Here is a 21,805-nt window from a genome sequence, read left to right as displayed (position 1 = left end):
TATTTAGTGTCCTAACCATACAGTTTTATGTAGTCGTAAAATAAGTAGTACCAAGAGTATAATTTATTTCACTGGATAAGACATTTCTGGATGCTTTGCATAATGTTATTTAAACACTTAAATATATGGACAAATCTACTTACACAATATCTGTTCTTTTGCCAATGTAGTATGTTCAGTAAAGCAACTTTAATTTTAAAGATAAAAGCAATGAGAGAAATAAAGTTGAGTCAAATAATCCCTTTAACCTTCACCCTTTTGTCATGCAATGGGAGGGACCTTAATGGGGGAATTTAGGATAAGGGAATGATCTGAATGATAAAATCCATCTCACCTCATCCAGGACTAGTTTATTTTAACATACTGAGTGGTATTGTGTGAAATTATGCAGTAAGTCAGTGATTCAAACTTTAAACTTTTAGATTGTGGATGGTGGATTTCAAGGCTTCTTTTTTATGACAGTGCTTTGATTTTTTACTTTTCCTCTCTTTGAATCAATGCTAGACTTTCCAGAGAAGTCTTGCGGGTGGACAGCAATTGTAAAGACCACCAGATAATTATTTCTTCACCGCCACAAGGTAAGATTTGCTTGTTGAAACTAATTGCTTAATATATTTACAAATGTTAAAGACTGCATTTGGAAATCAGGAAGAAGGAGCATGTGGGAACAAGGTTGGCAGAAAAACCATCATTTTATGGGGGCTGCTTTGAATGCATGAAAGTCTTGGCACTGTGATTGAAGCTGGAATAAAACATTGGGAAAAGCTATGAGATTGTCTTGAATAATCTTTGGACTGGCTCTCTTACCAGGTTCTTTTTTATTGAAATTATTGGGGTGACATCTGTATATATAAAAGCCTAATATGCAAAGTGTCCCCTTGGGTGTTTGACCCACCAGGAGTTCGATCACTCGCTATGACATGCGCTGACCACCAGGGGGAGGCGTGGAATGAAGGAAGGCCCCGGCCGGCAGCCAGCAGCTGCTAGGGACTCTACCTGTGCACGGATTTCGTGCACTGGGCCTCTAGTTGGTTAATAAAATTATACAGATATGAGGTGTATAATTCTATATCATCTGTGTATTATATTATATATTCATCATCCCAAGGCAAGTCTCCTTCCATCACCATTTATGTCCCTTATGCCCTCTTCTTGCTCTCCCATACCCCCTTTCTTTTCAGTAATCACCATACTGTTGTCTGTGTTTATGAGTTTGTGTTTGTGTGTGCATGTTTTTTTGTGGGGTGTTTTGTAGCTTAATCCTTTCACCTTTTTCACCCAGCCCTGTAACCCCCCTCTCCCCCTTTTTTTTTAAATTAAATCTTTATTGTTCAAATTATTACAGTTCCTCTTTTTTCCCCCCATAGCTCCCCTCCACCCGGTTCCCACCCCACCCTCTGCCCTTACCCCCCCCCCACTGTCCTCATCCATAGGTGTACGATTTTTGTCCCCCCTTCCCCTTGACAGCTGTCACTCTGTTCTTTCTCTATGAGTTCTTAACAGATTCTTTTTTTTTTGTAATACTCATGTAAGGATATGTAGATATGTTTATTGATTTTAGAGAGAGGAAGGGAGAGAGAGAGGAACATCAATTGGTGGCCTTCTGCACACACCCTGACCGGGGATGGAACCCACAAGCTAGGTATGTGCCCTGACTGGAAATTGAACCCACAACCTTTTGGTATATGGGATGACACTCCAACCAATTGGCCAGGGCTCTTAACAGATTCTTTTTTTTAAAAATATTTTTATTGATTTCAGAGAGGGAGGGGGAGAGAGAGAAACACCGATTGGAGAGAAACATTGACCAGCTGCCTCCTGCACTCCCCACAATCCCAGCATGTGCCCTGACCTGGAATTGAACCGTGACCTGGTTCATATGTCCACGCTCAACTATTCAGCCATACCGGCTGGGCCCTTCTCTTAAGTATTAAAAGAGTTTATGATGTTGTTTGGCAAAAACAAAATAAAAAATTAGCCTCCCCTTTTATGAGCAGGACTATTAATCCTCATGGGCCACCTTATAACTGGGATGGATGTGGTCTATATCAGCGGTCCCCAACCTTTCGGACCTTACGGATCACCAGTGATCTACGGTCCACCAGTTGGCGACCTCTGATCTATATGTCAAAACTGAATAATTACCATCATAAAAATTATTGTTAACAGGAGTTTATTGTCATTTTCTGCTTGCGAGTCATCTTGAATAGTGTTATCAGCAAAACAACTATATGTGGTCCATGTTGCATCATGCAGCAGAGACAATGGGTTAAGATCAACTATAAGAACACCATGCAGACAGAAGTAGAGTTCAGGCAGACTAAATGGGTTTCCTTGGACGGGGAGTATTGTGTTTAGACGTGCTGAGGGGAAGGCTGATTATTTCCCTCCATTTGGGAACTCAGTGGGGCTGCAGATAGAGTGTTAGAACGGGAATCAGAAGACAGTGTAATCACTAAATACCTGTGTAAGTCCCTTTACTTCTTTCAGCCTACCTTCCCCCATCTGGAAACTCGGAGCAAAAGAGCTTGCCTTCCTTCCTCTGTTGAAAGGATCAAATGAAACAAAGTTTGGAGAACTGTGACGAATTGATTCAGATATTTGGCAGTCATTTTACCTTAGCCATGCTTTGTGAAGGGCAGAAGGTAGTTGGTTAGGGCAGGACAGTGATTTAATTCCTGGCTAAAATTATTAGATTGGTTTCTGGTGTGTATATTATATGGACTTGTCACAGGACTTGCAGAGGATATTTCTTTTCTTCAGGAAAAGAGTAGTTTGTCTTTACAGTATTGGCGCTGTGAGAGAAGGGACCATGCTTTAACATGGTGCTGAACACCAAGTGAAATTTATTTATCCCAAACTAGTCATTTAATAGGAAGGAGTACATGAAATGAATACTTCAAATTGAAAATGATGCCTAATTGTGGGAATGGTAGGGTGATGAAAGTAGAAGGGTTGGTGTTAGGAGAATTCGTATCCTGTAATTAATATTTTCAGTTGCTTGAGTCTGTTGGGAAATGAGGATGAGAAAATAGGTAACCAGGATAGTAGGTATATAGACTATAGGGGCCAGGAAATGGGTCCTATAAATGTGGATTTAGGGAGCCCATGTAGGGCTCCCCCATTCCCTATGTTTTCTAGACCCCGTTGCTACTTTTTTCTAGTTATTACCAACTATCTTCTAGACAGAAAAAAATGTCACAGGTACTATCGTTATTTTCCACTTGATGATACTGAACTGGACAAACCCTGACAAGTTTTAGTTCATCTCTCTTTTCTTACAGTTTATCTAATCAATGTTCCAGGAATCAAAAAAAAAAAACACAAAACCAATAGTGCAGAAAAGAAGAAAGACATGTCCTGTTTAATTAGTCCTTGAGTAATAGATGGCTGTTTCTTCAATAATCTCGACCGGTTTGTTTGGTAGGTTATTTCTAAGAAATATATATTTCAGCCAAGGCTATTTATAGTAAATATACTTAGGATAGAAAATTTACAAGAGAAGTTACTTTATGTGTTGTGGGGTCCCAAGGATGGGAAACCTGAGTGACACCCTGGCAGTGTTTCCACTAGTTAACCAGTTTTTACTGGGTTCTTACAATGCCAAACACTAAAAGACGAGGTGTTTGCCCTTGAGGAATTCCCTAGACCCTTACCCGAGGAGTAGACACAACTCTGAGCTCCGCTAATGTGAGTCTAACAGCTGCACTTTGTGCCAGTAGAAAAGAATAAGGGCTATCACACTCCTGGGAGCCAGAGAGCTAGGAAACATGGATTTCCCCAGTTAACTAATGCAGAACCTTGACATATAATTGTATACACATAGCACAATATGTTACATTTCTGCTTTCATGCCGAGTCTTCAGAAATGAATAAGAATCTCTTGACTGGCTGTCAAGGACTGCCTGAATTGTAAATCTAGCGAGGGTGATAGATTTGGACTGATTGTTTTCTCCTTTGCCCAGTATGTTCACCAAAGGTGACCCTGGTGAAGATCTGCTCTACAACTTCCCCTGCTTGCTACTATCAACGGTTTGGGGGGACAGTGTATTTAAAGTAAACTATTTGTCTGGAAGACACTGTGTTTAAGAGATCTATATATTCACTAGAGGCCCGGTGTGTGGATTCATGCACCGGTAGAGTCCCTCAGCCTGGCCTGCGCCCTCTCGCAATCCGGCACCCTTCGGGGGATGTCAGAGGCCTGGTGCATGGATTTGGCCTGATCACTGCAGGCCAGGCTGAGGGACCCCACTGGTGCACTGGTACACAAATTCGTGTACCAGGATGGTTTTGGCCCGATCTCCGCAGGCCAGGCTGAGGGACCCCACTGGTGCATGAATCTGTGCACAGGGCCTCTAGTATGCATATAAGATCTTTGGTTAATCTCTTCCTCTCTTCTCTCTGAGATTCATCAGTGTATTCCATGTTTCCGTGCCTGTGCGTTGAGCATCTGCCCCCTGGTGGTCAGTGCACGTCATAGCTACTGGTCCAATGGTCCAATGGTCATTCGGTCACTTAAGCTTTTATATATAGACTAGAGGCCCGGTGCATGAAATTTGTGCACTCGAGGGGTGGGGGGTGGTCCCTCAGCCCAGCCTGTGCCCTCTCACAGTCTGGGAGCCCTTGGGGGATGTCCGACTGACACCTTGCTCCATGCAGGGAGTGGGCCTAAGCCAGCAGTCGGACATCATTGGCGCTGCTGTGGAGGCGGGAGAGGCTCCCACCACTGCCACTGCGCTCACCAGCCATGAGCCCGGCTTCTGGCTAAGCAGCGCTCCCCCTGTGAGAGCGCACTGACCACCGGGGGGAAGCTCCTGTGTCAAGCGTCTGCCCCCTGGTGGTCAGTGTGCGTCATAGTGACCGGTCGTTCCGACGTTCGGTCGATTTGCATATTAGCCTTTTATTATATAGGATAGATATGTGTGTTTATTTACATATGATATCTTGAAGTTCAGAGCATCCTGAAGATGTATTTTTTAAAGGCTTCATTATCCAATGGGAATAATCTCAAGTTACCTCTTTACTAATTTAAATCATTTCACTGACGTGAGATTATGAATTAGTTTGTATTCACTGCAGCATCAGGTATGCAGCAAGTGGATGAAAGCAAAACACCAGGAAAGGGTACCCTTGAAATATAACTGAGTTTGATTTATGAAATTGGGTTGGGAAAGCCCTTTAAGAGGAAACAGAGTGGTTTAGCGGAAAGAACAAGGGCTTTTGAGAGGAACTTGAGTAAAGTTGGGTGGTCTAATGAGCCTCAGTTTCTTCCTCAGAAGTGGACTTAGAATTAATGACTTGGATAGTGAAGGGACGAATTACATGTGCATTATATGTAATAGTACGATGCCTTCTCTATGATTACTCTTTTTGTAAGTCAGTGTTTTGTGTTAGCCAAAAATATTTATTGAGCATCTATGTTGTGTAAGTCTTTGTTGGGGAGTGCTTCAAGTAACCAACACCTAGGACAGGGTTGAATAAATGTTCTTTGCTTCAATGTATTCATAATCTAGTTCAGGAGATAACCTAAGCACATGGAGTGTTCATTAATGAAACAAAGCCGTGGCTCAGTGGTGGAGATAAGTGCAGTAGGTGCTATAGCAGTGCAGCTGGATGTGAAGTTAAATATGTTTCTAAAGTGGGGACCTGGGAGGTGGGGTGCCCTCTGCAAAACACTGAAATGCTGGTGTATTTGGTGTAATTGTATATTGAAGGCCTTCTGATTATCACATACAAAGCTAGGTACTTTATATTTATTTACCCAACAAATACTGAGTGCCTTCTGCATGCCCAGGTACTGTTCCAGGCACTGAATATTGTCTCAAATACCTCCACTAACCTTGAGCATTTGGCATTATTCTTTCCCTTTTAGAGCAAACTGGTCTTCAGAGATACTTAGTAACTTGTCTGAGTTCATATCATGCAGTTTGAAAGGGGTGGGACCAAGGAAAATGATACTGGCTTATGATTTCTGTCCTCTCATAAGGTAGTTTATTCATTGAATGGGGTTAAAGGAAGAAAATAATTCGATTATACAGGCAGGTCATAGTGGTTTTGCATGGATGAGTGACATGATTGCCAGACTAGCTATTCGCTCTCACCACTTTGTACACCACATCACTTTATTGATTTTTCTTAACAGTCCATTGGCTGAAGGAGCAGTAAACATCCAAATACCCTGGTTTTTGAGACTTGGAATATAATATCTCAGACTTTCAGATACTTTGGCTTGGCTATTGGTTTCATTTTGGATCATACCTGAGCTAATGTGTAAAGCACAGGCAAGGTTGGTTTTTGTTGTTACTCCTCCTTTTGATTTGCTTCTCCTTCTCCTGCCTCTTCTTTTCTATGTCACAGCTGCACAGCACCCTCTTGTCCAAAGTTCCTGACCCACTCTAAAGAGCATCTTCTGTCTTCCCAAAGGTTTAAGCAAACACAAAACAAAACAAAAAACCCCCCTAGACACAGATATTGGTATGGTGATTATCAGAGGGAAAGGGGTGGGGAGAGGTGGAGGAGGGTAAGGAGGGCTAAATGGTGGTGGACGGAGACTTGACAATACAATATACAGATGATGTATTGCAGAATTGTACACCTGAAACCTATATAATTTTATTAACCAATGTTACCCCAATAAATTCAGTACACACACAAAAAAAGTTGGATCAGCAAGAGAATACCCAAAGATCTCCTAGCACATTCCAGATGCACCTTGGAAGGGCTTCGCTCTAGTCATTCTTTAGACAGCGGTTCTTTAGACAGCGGTTCTCAACCTGGTGGTCGAATGACCCTTTCACAGGGGTCGCCTAAGACCATCGGAAAACACATACTCCCTCTGTCCCATAATAATAGTAGCAGTTGATGAATGTAATTTGTCCCATAATAATAGTAGCAAAAGAAAATAAATATAGAATGCAACATTTATTATAAAAAAACTAGATTAAATTAAACAAATTAAAAATAGTACTCCTAATTTTTATTTTGAGTGTTCAGATAGTTTCTGGATTTTTCAATAATTTCGTTACTGCATTTTAAACTTGTAGGTAGGATCCCTTGGCTGCGAAGCTTTGCTTTCCCTATATGCATGAGCTTAAAATTATTGGAGCCATCTTTCTTCATTGCTTCCAGCATAACTTGTTGAAGTGACAAAAACGTATTATCCAGTATTTTGGGAGAAATATTATCAAAGGCTAATATGGTGCCTCTTCTGCTAAGAGGAATATGTCTAAGTTTTTCAAGTTTTTCTCCATAATCTTTGCATTTACGTCCACAGTTTTGTTTTTTCAAAGAATCAACATTAGCATAAGATTCTCCTTGACAATTATTTTCGGAAGCACGTTTCCAAATTCTTGATATGGTCATTCTGTTGCACTTAAATTGTTTTGCAGCTAATGTAATTGCACCTTTCTGCAACTTTTCCTTTTTCTTTTGATGCATCAAGAACTGGACAATCGTAACTCGATCTTTGCTTGAATACTCTCTTTTTTTCATCTTACTTTTACAATGGGTTGGTATTCAACTGAAATAAAACAATTGATTTCGATCAGCGGATGAAATTAGAAAAATAGTTATAATTCATAATAATTAGATTAACCTAAAAATTGAAAGATGTGTCAAAACAAATGACAGATGTCATGAAACATTGATTTTGATTGAAGGCTTCGCAATTTTGCGCTACAACATAACTTACAGCTGCATTCACCAATAATTCCCGTTTAAATATTCACTTGCTACTATTATTATGGGACAGAGGGAGTATATAATTACATATTGTTTTTGTGATTAATCACTATGCTTTAATTATGTTCAATTTGTAACAATGAAGTTGGGGGTCACCACAACATGAGGAACTGTATTAAAGGGTCAAAGGGTCGCGGCATTAGGAAGGTTGAGAACCACTGCTTTAGTTCAATATCTGGCTGTTGCTGGGACCCAAAAGAATTGATTGTTTTGTAATGTGTTTAGGTTTCTGATTTTCAAAATGGTAATTCCTAGAATATTTCTAAGAAAACTCATTATCAGATTAATGAATGTCTCTTATATGTTGTTTACTAAGATGAACAATAGAGAACAGGTATAAGAAAAATATAATGGGAAGAAATCGCTATCTCTTCACTTTCCTTTTTTAAAAAAAAATTTAAACCAACAATTGGGAAAAGACCAATTATTGAGTCATACCGAAAAGAACACCTTGGTCTACCTCATGGCCTTGAAATGATCACAAACTGTTAACAAAACATTATTCAGATTAGGTCTGGGAATTCCTGGGTTTGTTTTTTAAAAAGCTTTCATTTTTTTTTTGTAAGAGACCTGATAAGGCAATAGGGTTAGTTATCATAACATGTAAATCAATCAATAAATGAAAAGAATGGACCTCAGTTTACCAAACTGAATTCTAAAGATAACAGCATTTACTCAGAAGCCAGGATTATGAAAGGAAAGAAGAAAATGAAAATGAGGAATAGAGATAAGGGGGAGAAGCTGGAAGCAGGGAAGGGGGGGCGGAGCAGAATGTACAGTGCTAGAATCAAAATTTAGAAATGAAAGCCAGGACTGTGGCTTAGAATATATTCATCAGACCCTAGCCAGTTTGGTTCAGTGGATAGAGCATCAGCCTGCGACTGAAAGGTCCTGGGTTTGATTCAGGTCAAGGACACATGCCTGGGTTGCGGGCACAATCCCCCCAGTAAGGTCTCATCATTGATGTTTCTATCTCTCCCTTTCCCTTCCTCTCTGAAATCAATAAAAATATATTTAAAAAAATAAAAAACCAATAAAAATATATTTAAAAAAATAAAAAACCCATAATGTCTATACTTAAAAACACTGCTGATGAATATATATGAATATATTCATCAGCAGTGCTATCATTACTGATGTTAAACTCATTAACCAGAAGAGTATGTCCATGTTCACAAGAGTATGTCCATGTTCACAAATGAAGTGAAGAGTCTCTTGATCCATTGGGTGGTTCTGTGTTGCAATGGGAGTTACACAACTGACTTAGGATGCCATTGCATGCATTGATTACAGAGTAGACTATTTCTCCTTAATTGAAGCTCTTTTATCTAATAAGTTGTTGTTGTTGTTTTGAGCATTTGTTATGTTCCAGGCCCTTTTAAGATTAGACCAGAGCTTTATGTTGTGTGTAATTTTATGGAATTAAACTAGGTCAGTTACTAGATCATTTTGACTAGGATTGTTCAGGCACTAAAATCAGTTGAATTTTTCCCCCCATCTGTTACACAGATTGAACCCTGAACTGTGAATTGAAATTCCTAAGTGGACACTCTGGTCTGGTTGTTAAATGATTTGAATAATTCACCCTATGGGTTTGTGGTCTTATTTAGTGGATTTGAGGCCTAGCTGTTCAATCTATTGATAAGGAGTTTAGCTACAAGTGGTTATCAAGATTAGCCTGAAGACATGACTTCTATGAGAAAAATAAAAATCTGGTCACATCTACTTCATTACATGCAAAAGAGAAATCAAGTGTAAATCTTTTAATTTTAGCTCTATGTTCAATGAAAGTATGAAGCCGAATAAGAAAAAATATTACTACTCTTAGCATTTAAAATTTATGAAGTAAAATAAGAAAAAAGAATAAGATTCTACTTTTAGGTGTGTGTTTTAAATTTCAGTTCAGGCATATTTTGCATAAGCATTGAAATATCTGTGTCAGACAGGTTCTTGTTCTTTTAATGCCCTTTGAAATCCCTCTAATGGTGTAAAATTTCTATTATTATCCTGCTAGAGTAGTATGTTGATGATATGATAGTACTTTTCAGACTATTTCTGTTTCAAATTGAGGAATCTTTATAGTTGTACATTGAAAATGAACTTCAAATAAAAGCATTGGATGAGTGTATTAAATATGCCATTGGCCTGTTTAATGTCAGTTTGTGATTTCATTTTCTATGTACTGTACTTTTTTTTTTCTTGAAAGGCATTTTTCATTTTCTGTTCCTCCTTTAGAGGAAGTATGTAGGTTAGGCCACAGAATCTCAAATAATTCATCCTTCGTACAGTAAACAAACGGAAGGGCATGAAGTTGAGATTTTGTAAAGATTGTCTTCAGTGACTAACCCTTTGCCTATAGTCTCCATGGCAGAAAAGGTAACAAATCAGATACGTAGAGTTATAAATAGGGTTGTTCTCATTAAAATATAATCACTAGATATGGCAAAGAAGGGTTTTTGAGAAAATATCAATAAGAAGGAGCCATCATAATAACTGATTCCATATTTAAAGGAAGCATAGATTATTTGCCACTTGGGGGTGTCTACTATTTAAGGATAGATGTAGACAGAAGACTCAGATTCTCAAGGGCTTGTTCTTGGCTCTTGATGGCACTAAGATTTCAGTCCTCATATCTAAATGATCTAGAATTTGCCTACCTAAAATCTATGAACTTGGGCTCTCGGGGCAGAATTTCACATCTCTCCACACAGATCTCAATTCCAGTATGTCTGCGATTCAGAGTTCTTATCAGTCAGGGTGAGTAGAATATCAAAGCTGGTATCTGTCATGCTTGATTTGAAAGGAAAATTTTTCTTTGTAGCAATGTGTGTTTGTTGAGAGATGCTTCAAGTGTGAGTTTAGATTTTTCTCTCATCCTATTGAATAAGCCTGTTTAAGAGATTTGAATTTAACTTCTTTTGATGTGTTCTCCACTGACACTTAAGTAAGTAGTGTTTTTGGAACACTTAAATAAGGAGTGTTTTTGGAGCGGTAATGTTATGCTTCTGCCAAAGAGGTAAATAAATACTTAGCAGCTTAGTTGGTGGATAGAATTTTCACTGAAGAATAAGTGATAGATGGACAAATGAAGATTTTTTCCTGATTCTCCCTCTCTGCAATCCCCCTTTGTAGGGAACTAGCCTTGCATCCCCCCCCGCTTCTCTTTTATTTATTCATTTGAAACATTTTTTGATGCTTTAGATATTCAGGAAGGATAAAGAAATGAGGTCTCTTTCCTCCAAAGCCTCTCAGATGATCATGATACGGTGTAATACATATTATAATGGGGTATAGAATCTCTCTTTGCAGCTCTTCTTTTCTGGCAACTCATGTACATGCATTTGAGTACTCATACAGAGAAAGACTCTTACTGGAGTCATTCTAGTCCCCTTTGGGGAGGATCCATACCTTTCATCTCTTTTTTCCTACTGACCTCTTGCTGTAATCTCCCACTGTGCTTTCTGTTGGCCTCTGCACCATCTTTTTAAAAAGCAGGTTCTGGAACCAAAGTTGATAACGTGAGGAAGCTTTTATGCCTGCTCAGCAAAAATGTCACAGTAAGGTTATCAGTGGCCTAGTGTTGGGTTGTTATTCAGATATTATGTCTTCCTTCGTTTGTTTGGTTGTTAAAGTGTTCTTTCTAAGAGCTTGGCAGAAGTGGGTAGTTACTGACTTTACATCAGTTTTCCAAATTCATTTTGAAATTTTACATGCCTGTGAAATCCCAGAGTCTTACCGTCGTTCCCTTAACCCCCTTGCTTTTCCCTGCCTTTGTCTCTGGACTCCTGGGAAATCAAATGGGCTTGTGGTGCAGAGGTATTGGCCTTGGCACAGTCATCATTCCTCTGCTCTGGCTGCTTCCGATATCTGGTAAACCAGGGCTTGGAGGGAATGTGGACACTGGAGAGCAGCTTATTTCTTTGCTTCAGAGTAACTGTAGCTATCTTGGACCGAGTGTCCACTATGTGCAAAGCACTCTAACATGGATAATTTTTAAAAAATTAAATCTCTATGAAGTAGATATCCCTATTCCATTTTTCAGATGAAGGAGCTAAGTCTCAAGAGAGGTTAGGGTAATGCATCTAGTAAATTGTCAGTCTTAAGCGGTAGTTGTGAGGGTCAAATAAGCTGGTATTGGTGAGATCCTTTAAATGACAAAGTATGGAAGAAACCCTTCTGCTCCAGGATGTCTGTGCCCCTTTAATGTGTGTTAGGCTTGTGGCCTTTGTCTGGCTATCCCTACATGGTCTTACTTGTGGGTACGTGACTTCTTTCTTTACCGGCTGGTACCTCTCTGGTGTCATGCACCGGAGAGTAAATTAAATAGTCATAGACAGACCGTGGGCCATATATTTCCCAGGATCATATATTTCTCTGGCCTGGACTTAAAGGACTACAGGCCCTGAGGTTATTCCCCAGTATTACACACTGCAGATTTCCACACTTGGATGCGGGCTGGGAGCTCGGCCAGAAGGGAGCATCCCTGGAGTTGAACCTGACCTGAAGGTGAATAAATTACCTCCTGTAAAACACTACCTACTTTTATGTTATTTTCTGAATGTTTTCTCCATAGCTCAGCACTTTCCAAAAGCGAGGTTGCATGGAACTCGATGTCCTGTGATGGCAGTCACAAGGCTAAGCGACGGTGGGAAACTGGCTTAGGCGGCAGCACTGCACAGCTGGCTGCATGGCTGCCGATGCGAGCTGTGCATCTCCCAGAGACCCCGAGGGGGTTTCAGATCCCTTTTACCTTAAAGCTTTTCATCATGGCATTGAATAAAAGGTCCCCTAAAAGGTAACTTTTGAGGAGCAGACTTTGTGATGCGCTGCCCTAGTCTTTTCTCTCACCTTCATTAAATGCCCTAGCCTACAGTGTGTGGTCGGACTGGCGTGGAGTCCAGCCCTCTCCCCACAGGCAGATCCTGCTGCATTACTTCAGACGTCTTGTTCTGGTGGGAAAGCTAGCAGTCTTGTCTGGAGCCATGTAAATAAATATGAGGGGCGATTAGCAGAATACCCACTTTTATGAAGTGATGATGATATTGTGATGTAGATTTGAACACGGGGAGCCTACTACAAGAGATGCTATTGAAATAAAATGAAATAAAAGGGGGGGAGAAGCTGCTGTCTAACCTTTTAAGGTCATGGTGCAGTTCTCATGAACTTGAATAATTGTTAAACCAGATAATTATAATAAAAAGTTAACATTTCATTGACTGCTTAGTATGTAATAGGCACCGGCTTATCTCATCTAATTGAATCCTCATCATTGCCCAATGAAGAAAAGTTTTGTTATTCTCCACACTTTAAAGATTGAAACTTCAAGAGATTAATTGGTCTGAAGTCACAGAGTAGGTCACTGTCAAACTTTGCAAAGCAAAATGAGCAGGTGCAAAGGAAGGACGTGTCTCGGGAAAGGGTGCGGGATGGAGCGTGTGGCAGGTTTGAGGATGACCCATGAAGTATTTGATTTGCTCCTGGGAAGGATGACAAGGAGTGGAGGGAGTGGAGGCAGTTTTATATGTCACATTAATAAGGGCCCAGCCTGTGTGGCTCAGAGGTTGAGTGTTGACTTACGAACCAGGAGGTCACTGTTTTATTCCCAGTTAGGGCACATGCCTGGGTTGCCGGCTTGGTCCCCAGTGGGGGGCGTGCAGGAGGCAGCCGATTGATGTTTCAATCTCTGATATTTCTACTCTCTCTCCCTCTCCCTTCCTCTCTCTCTAAAGTCAATAAAAACCATATTAAAAAATATAAGGGTGCAGGCTTTTTAGGTGAGATTGCTGATGAATGACTTTTAGGATCACAATGTGCCAGATACAGCATTTGATTAGCAATGGTAAGTAAAGTAAACATTACAAAGTAAACCAAAAGCCAGTTGAGGGTATTAGAGTGGGCGTCAGAGCCACAGGGCGGCCTCCCCCACAGTGGAGGTGACTTTTCTTGTTGCTGCATTATACCCTTCTGCATAGTTGTCATTGTTGTCTGCTTCATGATAATGATTTTAGGGTTGGCATTCCCGACTCACTCTTAACAAAATGTACATTGCCCTCTTAACCAAAACCTGGTAAGTTTAGTCCATTGACACCAGACCCAGGTATGTCATCCTGTTGTCTGAATGACAGAATTTTAATCTGATTCTCAGGTGCTGCTTTTAAGGTGATGTCTTACCCATTTTACAACCACTGCGGCCGCATCTCTGTACCTTATTTTTTTCAGATGCACCTGTTAACTATAATACTATAAAATGCAACTCTCAAAAAGCAGTTGTAATATTAAAACTATTTAACTGGTTTAGTGAATGTTAACTAGCTTTATGAAATATAATATCTGGAAACAATGGTTTGAGCAGTTAGTACCCTTTCTAAGTAATCTTTAGTTCTCACCTTCTCTGCAGATCCAGGCTTTTGATTTGTAGGCAAGGCCCGTCTTTCACATTAGGTTCGAGCATCCTAGTTGGGGTTGCTTATCTTCCAGGGGACTGTCATCTCCTCTTCAGCTCGGCTCCAGGCAGGCTGTTGGTCTTGAATGTGCCATTGGAGCTCAGCACGGGGGGAGTCCGTGCCCTCACTGAGCCCCGTTTTATCCACTCACGATGGATATGAGTGAAGGGATTGTATGAGGGGAAGATTATGAAGGACACACAAACTGTTTATCTCTGGTCAGAATAACACGGTAGGCTCTTGACAGTTGTGAGGGACATATCGCAAGACCATCACCAATTCTCAACTTGAAAAAACTCATTGTAGCACAAAATTCCTTCCTTCAGATGTCTGAAGTGTAACTGAAAATGTAAATGATCTCTCTAGACCTTGACTACTTATCTCACTCGATGAGCAATTTTAGTACTGTCTGGAGCACTTATTGAAACAAGTTCACACATCCTTTCTACTTATTTCCTTTTGGAGCATTTGGTAGTTTTGTTCACACACATGTGTCTGAGTCATCATTGCATTTGACATTTCAGTCTTTAATTTATCTGAAACTTCAATTTTGTGGCCAGGATCTATCACTTTCAAAAACATTTCCATATTCCCCTTATTCTGTCATCAATGCTAGAATCAACTAGCAGGTAATTTTGTTTGTTTCATTTCTTAACAAGAAAAAAAGTTTTTATCACTTTATTGACAGTGGCCATAGCACTGAGACTAAAGCACTCTGACTGAGGGCGAACCTGGACCTTGGCCGGCCCAGGCCACTTGCTCTTGCCTCTCAGCTGTGTGTGATGCAGAATCATGTCTCTGCAAAACGACAAATGACTCAGTGTCCCTGGAACTTCACATGTCCCTCAGGAGTGGTAGAAACTATAAATGGTGGGCAAATGCCAAGGATCTGCTGTATATATTTTTTTTCCCCATACCTAAACTGTGGAGAACTGAACTCTGCCCTTCCTTTTCTTACTGATCTGTGGAGCTGATGCATTTGCATGTACAGTTGAATACTTACTAGCGAATTACCCAGGAGCTTTGGGGAAGTTGATTTCTCTTACTGACTTCTAAGCTGTAGCTTCAGTTGTTGGCTTCAATAGCAAACGTGGGAAGACATGCCTTTTATAACATAAACTGTTTTATATAAATATGAAGCAAGATTTTAAAACTTGTTTTTTAATTAAAATAATTTTGTTTAACATTCAACAGATACAAAAGCATATACAGGGAGAAGGTTCCTTCCCATGACTGTCTTTGAGCAAACATTGTTCCTTCCTGGAAGCAGCTAGTGTTAATGGTTTCCGACAATCCTTGCAGAGATCATCTATACACATATAACCAGTACATATATTTATATATAATCCCTTGTTTTTATATACATGGTAGCGTGTCATTCCTGTATCTTGCACAAAATTAGTAGTATTAAAGACATCTGGGAGCGCTTTCTTTTTTATTGAATTTATTGGGGTGACATTGGTTTGCAAAACCATACAGGTTTCAAGTGTACAACTCGGTAAAACATCATCTGCACACAGCATCGTGCGCCCATCACCCCAAGCAACGCCTCTTTCCATCCCCATTTTCCCTCCCTTTGCCCACCTGCACCTACTCCCCACCCCCTTTTCTCTCTTCTCTGTGTCTACGTGATATATATATCCTTAATCCCTTTACTTTCTTTCATCCAGTCCCCCAAAGCCCTCCCTCTGACAGCTGTCAGTCTGTTCCACGTATCCATGCCTCTGTTTCTATTTTGTCTTGGAGATCTTTATATTATCTTAATATAAAGAGCTTCCTCATTTTTTTTTTTTTTTTACAATGGCATTCTATACCACCAGAGGCCCAATGCACGAAACTCATGCAAGGGGCTCGGCCCTCGCAGCAGCGGCAGCTTGCCTCAGCCCTCACAGCCCCAGCTTCGTCCGGAAGGTTATCCGGAAGGTCCTTCGGCTGTCCAGTCTAATTAGCATATTATGCTTTTATTATTATAGATTGTATGGATGTACCACAGTTGGCTTTTATTAATGGACTTTTGTGTTTCCATTTTCTTTTTTGCTATATTCAGTGAGTAACCTTTTACATTTTCCTTTTATAAACATGTGCAAGTATCTGTAGAATACATTTCTAGGACTAGGATCGCTGAGCTGTCGAATATGTTCTTGAAAGTTGGTCTCCATAGGGGTTGTTTCAGTTTATAATGCTGCCATCAATGTATGAGAGGGCCTGCTTCCCCGTCTTCTCATAACACAGGCTTTTTGAATGTAAGATATTAACTAATTTCATCACCATCTAATGTTTCTTGATTACTAGTGGAATATGGTGGGTTGGAACTTCTAGAGATTTATTTGAGCAATTGAGGAAGCTAGTTCATCTGTTACATACAGTATTCCAAGAGGGAGTCAAGTTGCACAGCTTTGGTTTGGAGACAGTGGGTGGTACAGGAGACAGATGCAGGAGGTAATTCTGAGGATAGTGTTGTATTGTCATTTAGTCTGTCCGCCAGGCGTTTTTGTTGCAGGCTCCAGGCAAGAAAATTGTAATAAAAATTAGTAAAAGCTAAAATGAACTGTTTCACAAAAAGGCGGCTTTGGGAGTGTAATACATTTGCGCAAGTGCCAGTAGTAATGACCTCCGCCTTCAATAAAGCCATCTCCTTAATGAGGCATCCACAATGGACGCCGGTAGAAGCACACTGGATGTCAGTCCCCCTGATTTTAGCTCCTGTCAGCCATCACATGTATGTTGGTGGGAATCAAAAGCTGCATTGGTGCATTTGCTGGGCATCTGGAGACCATTTGAATTTAGAAGAGATTAGGAGGCAACTGGTGGGTGTTGTCTGATAGCACAGAGGACCTGTCATGGTACACTTTTAAGGCACTTTCTTAGGAAGTCCCAGCACCATTAACAAGAGATTTGGGGTGGGATTTCTGCAGAATGAGAAACACTGATTGTGACTTGTATTGTGAGTAATTGCTACCTGTTTTTTCTGGCCCGTGGAATACAGGTTAGTTATGGGATAGTTCCAGGTGATAATTAAAATATAAAGCAGCATTTCTAAATACTAAAAAAACCCAAAAAACTGCTTACCTCTTAGGAACATGGTTGGTTGGAGTGAAAGGACTTTGTATGTCTGTATACACACACTTGTGGAGGATGAAAACTAGGGAAAAAGACTTAGGGTGGCATAGAAGTAGCTCCTGTTAAAATAATATTGGTTGTTGGCTATTCTGCGTGACTAAGAGATTGTGGAAAAACACCTCATCTATCCCAGCTATTCATACTAATTGTGATAGTGAAAGTAGCCAGTGGCTTCAAAATTAGACCATGGGAAAGACAACATATTAAATGTTTTCATGCTACAGTACTTTGCACAAAATGTCCACAAACCTTAGAATAAAACAATGGGTGGAAACAGTTTTTATAAATTCTAGATATGTGCCTTATGGGCAGAGCACACTGTGTAACATTACCAGTGTTTATAGAGCAAAAACTTATTCTAAGTATTTCCTAAAACATGTAATGCAGGTTTTGTACAGTATAAGCTTTTAGCTTTCTTCTACTTTTTGTTCCTCTTCCTAGACACCGGATTTTGCTGTTGTGAATTTTATATACATAGGTTTTAAAGTTAGAAAAGATGAGAAATTTACTTGTGTTGTCTATGTGTCTTAATGCTATTTTGTCAGTAGCATATATTTTTTTAAAGGTTATGTGTTGCACTGATACACATAATTCAAGAACTTTGGTGCTAGCAGACTGGTTTCTGGATTTGCCATGTTCTAAGGAGTAACATAGGGGAAAGTAGGTTTCGCCATATTCTCAGGGGGGACAGGATTCTACAAAGGTCAGATAATGCTTAAGAAAAATAGGCTGGGGTGGAATCAAGCTGACCTGGGTTCAAGTCCTGGCCGTACCACCATCTATGGTTTTGGCTGAGTTAGTGAACCTTTCCGAGGCTCACTTTCTTCAATGTAGACTAGACGGATAATACAACCTAACTTTTTGTGGGAAATAAATGAATTAATGGATGTAAATTGCCTGTTGCTTTGAATCTTTTTCTGGAAGAATGTCAGAGGTTTAATTAATAAATTAGAAAGTATATGTATCATGTCTGGCATGGGCTATCTGGTGATTTGATGCTGTTACAATTATAGAGAAAGAACAGTAAAACTTTTTTTAAAGGATCACTCAAGTTTTACCCAGTTTAGCCACCAGGGGGAAATTATTCTGTCACTCTACTGTCTGTCAGGAAGAAGTTGCCATTCTTCACTTAACAGGGAAGTCAGTTTTGTTCCTGATCTTTATCTGTTTAATGAGGTAGGAGTCATAGAGAACTTAAGTGCAGGTTAATTCACTTAATTTTTTTGCTATTTATTTTTATTTTTGTTAATCCTCACCCGAGGATATTTTTCCCATTGATTTTTTTAAAGAGAGAGTGGAAGGGAGATGTGTGGGGGGAGGTGGGGGAGAGAAATATCGATGTGAGAGAGACACATCGATTGGTTTCCTTCCGCACACACTCCAACAGGGGCTGGTGTTCGAACCTGAAACCCAGATATAGGCCCTTGATCAAGAGTCAAACCACAATCCTTCTATGCGCAGGTTGTTACTCTAACCATGGAGCCACACCAGTTAGGGCAATATTTTTGCTATTTCTTAGGTCAATTCAGTTCTTTCTTAGGCCTTTATATCCTAGTTCCTGTTTTGAGGATTAAGTTGTAATAATAGTAAAATCTGATGCTTCTGCAAATTTAGACTGTATAGATTTTGAAATGATCAGAAATAGACTTAATAATATATGTATAATATTTGACATATTCTAATTTAACAGAAAAAAAGAAAAAAATTATTGAAACAACTAGTATATCCCAACAGAGGATAGCTATAATTCAAACAAACAAGTTTTTTTCTATTGACTATTTAAAAGTGAATGTATATTATATATTCAAGTAGGCTGCACATAGAAGTATTTTTATTATAAAAAATTTCAAGCATACATAAAACTAAGATGTATAATAAACCATCATAGATCCTTCACACATAGTGACCATTACCAATATGTTGCCAATCTTGTTTCACTATGTCATTGATTAATTTACAGCAAATTCCTCACATTACGTAATTTTATCTGTCAATTTCACTTTGTGTCTCTGAAATACAACAAAGAACTCCCCTTTAAAAAATAGACACTGCCACCCGGCCAGTGTGCCTCAGTGGTTGAGCGTCGACCTATGAACCAGGAGGTCACAGTTCGATCAGGGCACGTGCCCGGGTTGTGGGCTTGATCCCCCGTGGTCGGGGGGCTGTGTGCAGGAGGCAGCCAGTCATTGATTCTACCTCATCATTGATGTTTCTGTCTCTCCCTCTCCCTTCCTCCCTGAAATCAATAAAATAGTGTGCAATACTTAAAAAAAATAAACACTGCCATTATTCCTCTGAAAAAGCAATAGCATTTGTCTAATGTCATCAAATAGCCACCTGGCATTCATGTTTCCTCCTCTCCTTATAATCTTATTTTTTGAAAAATAGTTGACATCAGGGCTCAAACAATATCTATGATTTATGATATTGTTGCTAATATGTCTCCTAAATTTCTTTTCATCTAAATTTCAGATTTCCTCTTTCAAATATTTTGTTCACTTCTTGCCAGTTTGTTTGTGGAATAAAACAAGTTTTTACCCTATATGGTAGAATAATTGAAAATCTCAAAGTGCCATTATTTGTGTAGGTTACAGTTACCAATATTTACTGTATTACAAAGTAAAATACATAATTTAAATTTCACTTACTTAAAAATAACAATAGTAAACCCATTACATTAGTGTATGTAAGCACAGTTTTAACGAAACAAACAGTTTCAAAATTAAAAGCATACTAAATAAGTACTACTGTTTTACATTTCTGTAAGTCTCTTTAATGTCTGGTGGGTTCTGATATTTGCTTCTGCATTCAATCTATTGCAGTATGTTGTTTTGGTTGAAATTTATGGGGTTGGAAAAGGGAGGTGTATTTGAAGTATTTTCATTTAGTGGTGGATATTCTTCTTTGACACTACACCAAAACTTGACAAGTGGTAGCTCCTTTTCTTTTTTTAATTCTCACTCTAGGATATGTTTAGGGAGAGCAAGGGAGAGGGCGGGGAGAAAAAGAAAGAGAGATTGGGAGAGAAACATTGATCAGTCACCTCCTATATGTGCCCTGACCGGGGTTCAGACCCACAACCTCCAGCCTTTTGGCGCACGGGATGACGCTCCAGCCATTCGGGCCACCCTGCCAGGGCAACAAGTGGTAGTTTCTTAAATGTCTGCTGTAATGTGCCGTTTGAAGCTCTGTTGATCAGCTTTTAATACTTTGTAACTTTAGAATCTATTGGTCTACCATGCACTTTGAATGGATTCTTTACCCATGCGTAATTTTGTAACATTAAGCACTGGTCATTTGGAAAATAACTGCTTTGCCATGTTGTGCAGAACTTCCAAATGTTGACAATATTTTATTGTGCAACATTTTAAAATCGTATTCATGACTATCACCACCCATCTCCTTAGAGAAGTCTTTAGCTGTTGGGAAGTTTCAAGCTCTTGGTGGTGGATACAAGTTTTTCAAAAATTCTCATTTTCCCTTGAATGCTCAAATTGTATCATTAGCTACAAATGCTGTCAGCATTTTTCTTGATGTGACAGGCTCACTTCATTTATTTTTGACAAAATATTTGCCAAATATTCAAACCTGAATAAACATAGTTTTGGAAATAAAAAAATGGCTCTCTTTCCATGAAAAACAAAACAGCTTATTCAGCTTGTATCTCAAACAGTTCACCAGCGCCTTTTCCTTGAGGCAACCACAGTACTTTGGCACGCCCACCCACTTCATGGTACTTACTTTATCATCACACAGAACATTAAAAGATGTATATTCAGGTATCAAGACAAATATTTCATCAAGGATGGTCTTTAGTGAAACTGACCTTTGTTTACTGTGAATGCAGGATGGTGAAGAAAACAGTGGCAGCAGCTTTGCCCACTAATGCTTTTGTTCCATGAGTGCAAATGTCAACAGAGTGAGGGAGGCAATAACGTCTTAGTATTTTTATGAAAACAGTTTTGACTTCTTGGACCTTTGGAAAGGGTCTCAGGGCCCCCCAGGGTCTGTGGCCTGTGCTTTGAGAAATGTTACTAAAGAGTTTCTGACAGTCCAAATTTTGCTTCCGATATTTTTGTGGTGTGATTTAACGTGTTCCTTTGTTCCTGGTATTTTCTGTAAATAAACTTGATCAGATTAGGTTCGATTTTGTTTTTTTCCTGGCAATACTCCTTCATATATGGTTGTTTCTTAGAGCCATTAATTTATTACGTGTTGCAAATGGTTATGTTTCAGTTCTCCTGCTGATAAACAAAGGAATGTCAGAACTTTGTTTCTGCTATCACTTACCATGGATTACCTTTGTTTATTAGCAGGAATTCTTTCTAAAGGAAAATTTCCTCTCACCCAACTATTTGTTATCCTGAGATATAGTTTGCATGGGTCTCATGATACAGGCAGGGTCAATCTTGTTTATTTTCCCAAATAGTGACTTGGTTACCATATATCCTCCCCAAAGGTGGCCAATAAAGTGTTCTAGGTTTGTTTTTTGTTGGGTTTTG

The 21,805-nt window shown here is 39.5% G+C and overlaps 1 protein-coding gene across 9 annotated transcripts in view; it reads left to right on the top strand.

Moving 5' to 3' along the window:
• The first annotated feature begins 381 nt into the window (after positions 1-381).
• The window catches only part of L3MBTL3 (L3MBTL3, histone methyl-lysine binding protein), an 86,541-nt gene continuing 65,117 nt past the window's right edge, over positions 382-21,805 (top strand). For 2 of the 9 annotated variants that reach the window (XM_023759142.1, XM_023759140.1), the window contains exon 1: positions 403-578. The gene's annotated coding sequence lies outside the window, so the exon portion shown is untranslated. Of the gene's footprint in view, positions 579-12,313; positions 12,536-21,805 lie in introns of all 9 variants that reach the window. The other 7 variants (XM_023759139.1, XM_023759147.1, XM_023759138.1 and 4 more) reach the window with 7 other exon arrangements.

The sequence above is a fragment of the Myotis lucifugus genome, unplaced genomic scaffold (assembly GCF_000147115.1).
Source record: "Myotis lucifugus unplaced genomic scaffold, Myoluc2.0 scaffold_150, whole genome shotgun sequence".
In the NCBI taxonomy this organism is placed as follows: Eukaryota; Metazoa; Chordata; class Mammalia; order Chiroptera; family Vespertilionidae; genus Myotis; species Myotis lucifugus.
This window is presented reverse-complemented; position numbering and strand designations above follow the sequence as displayed.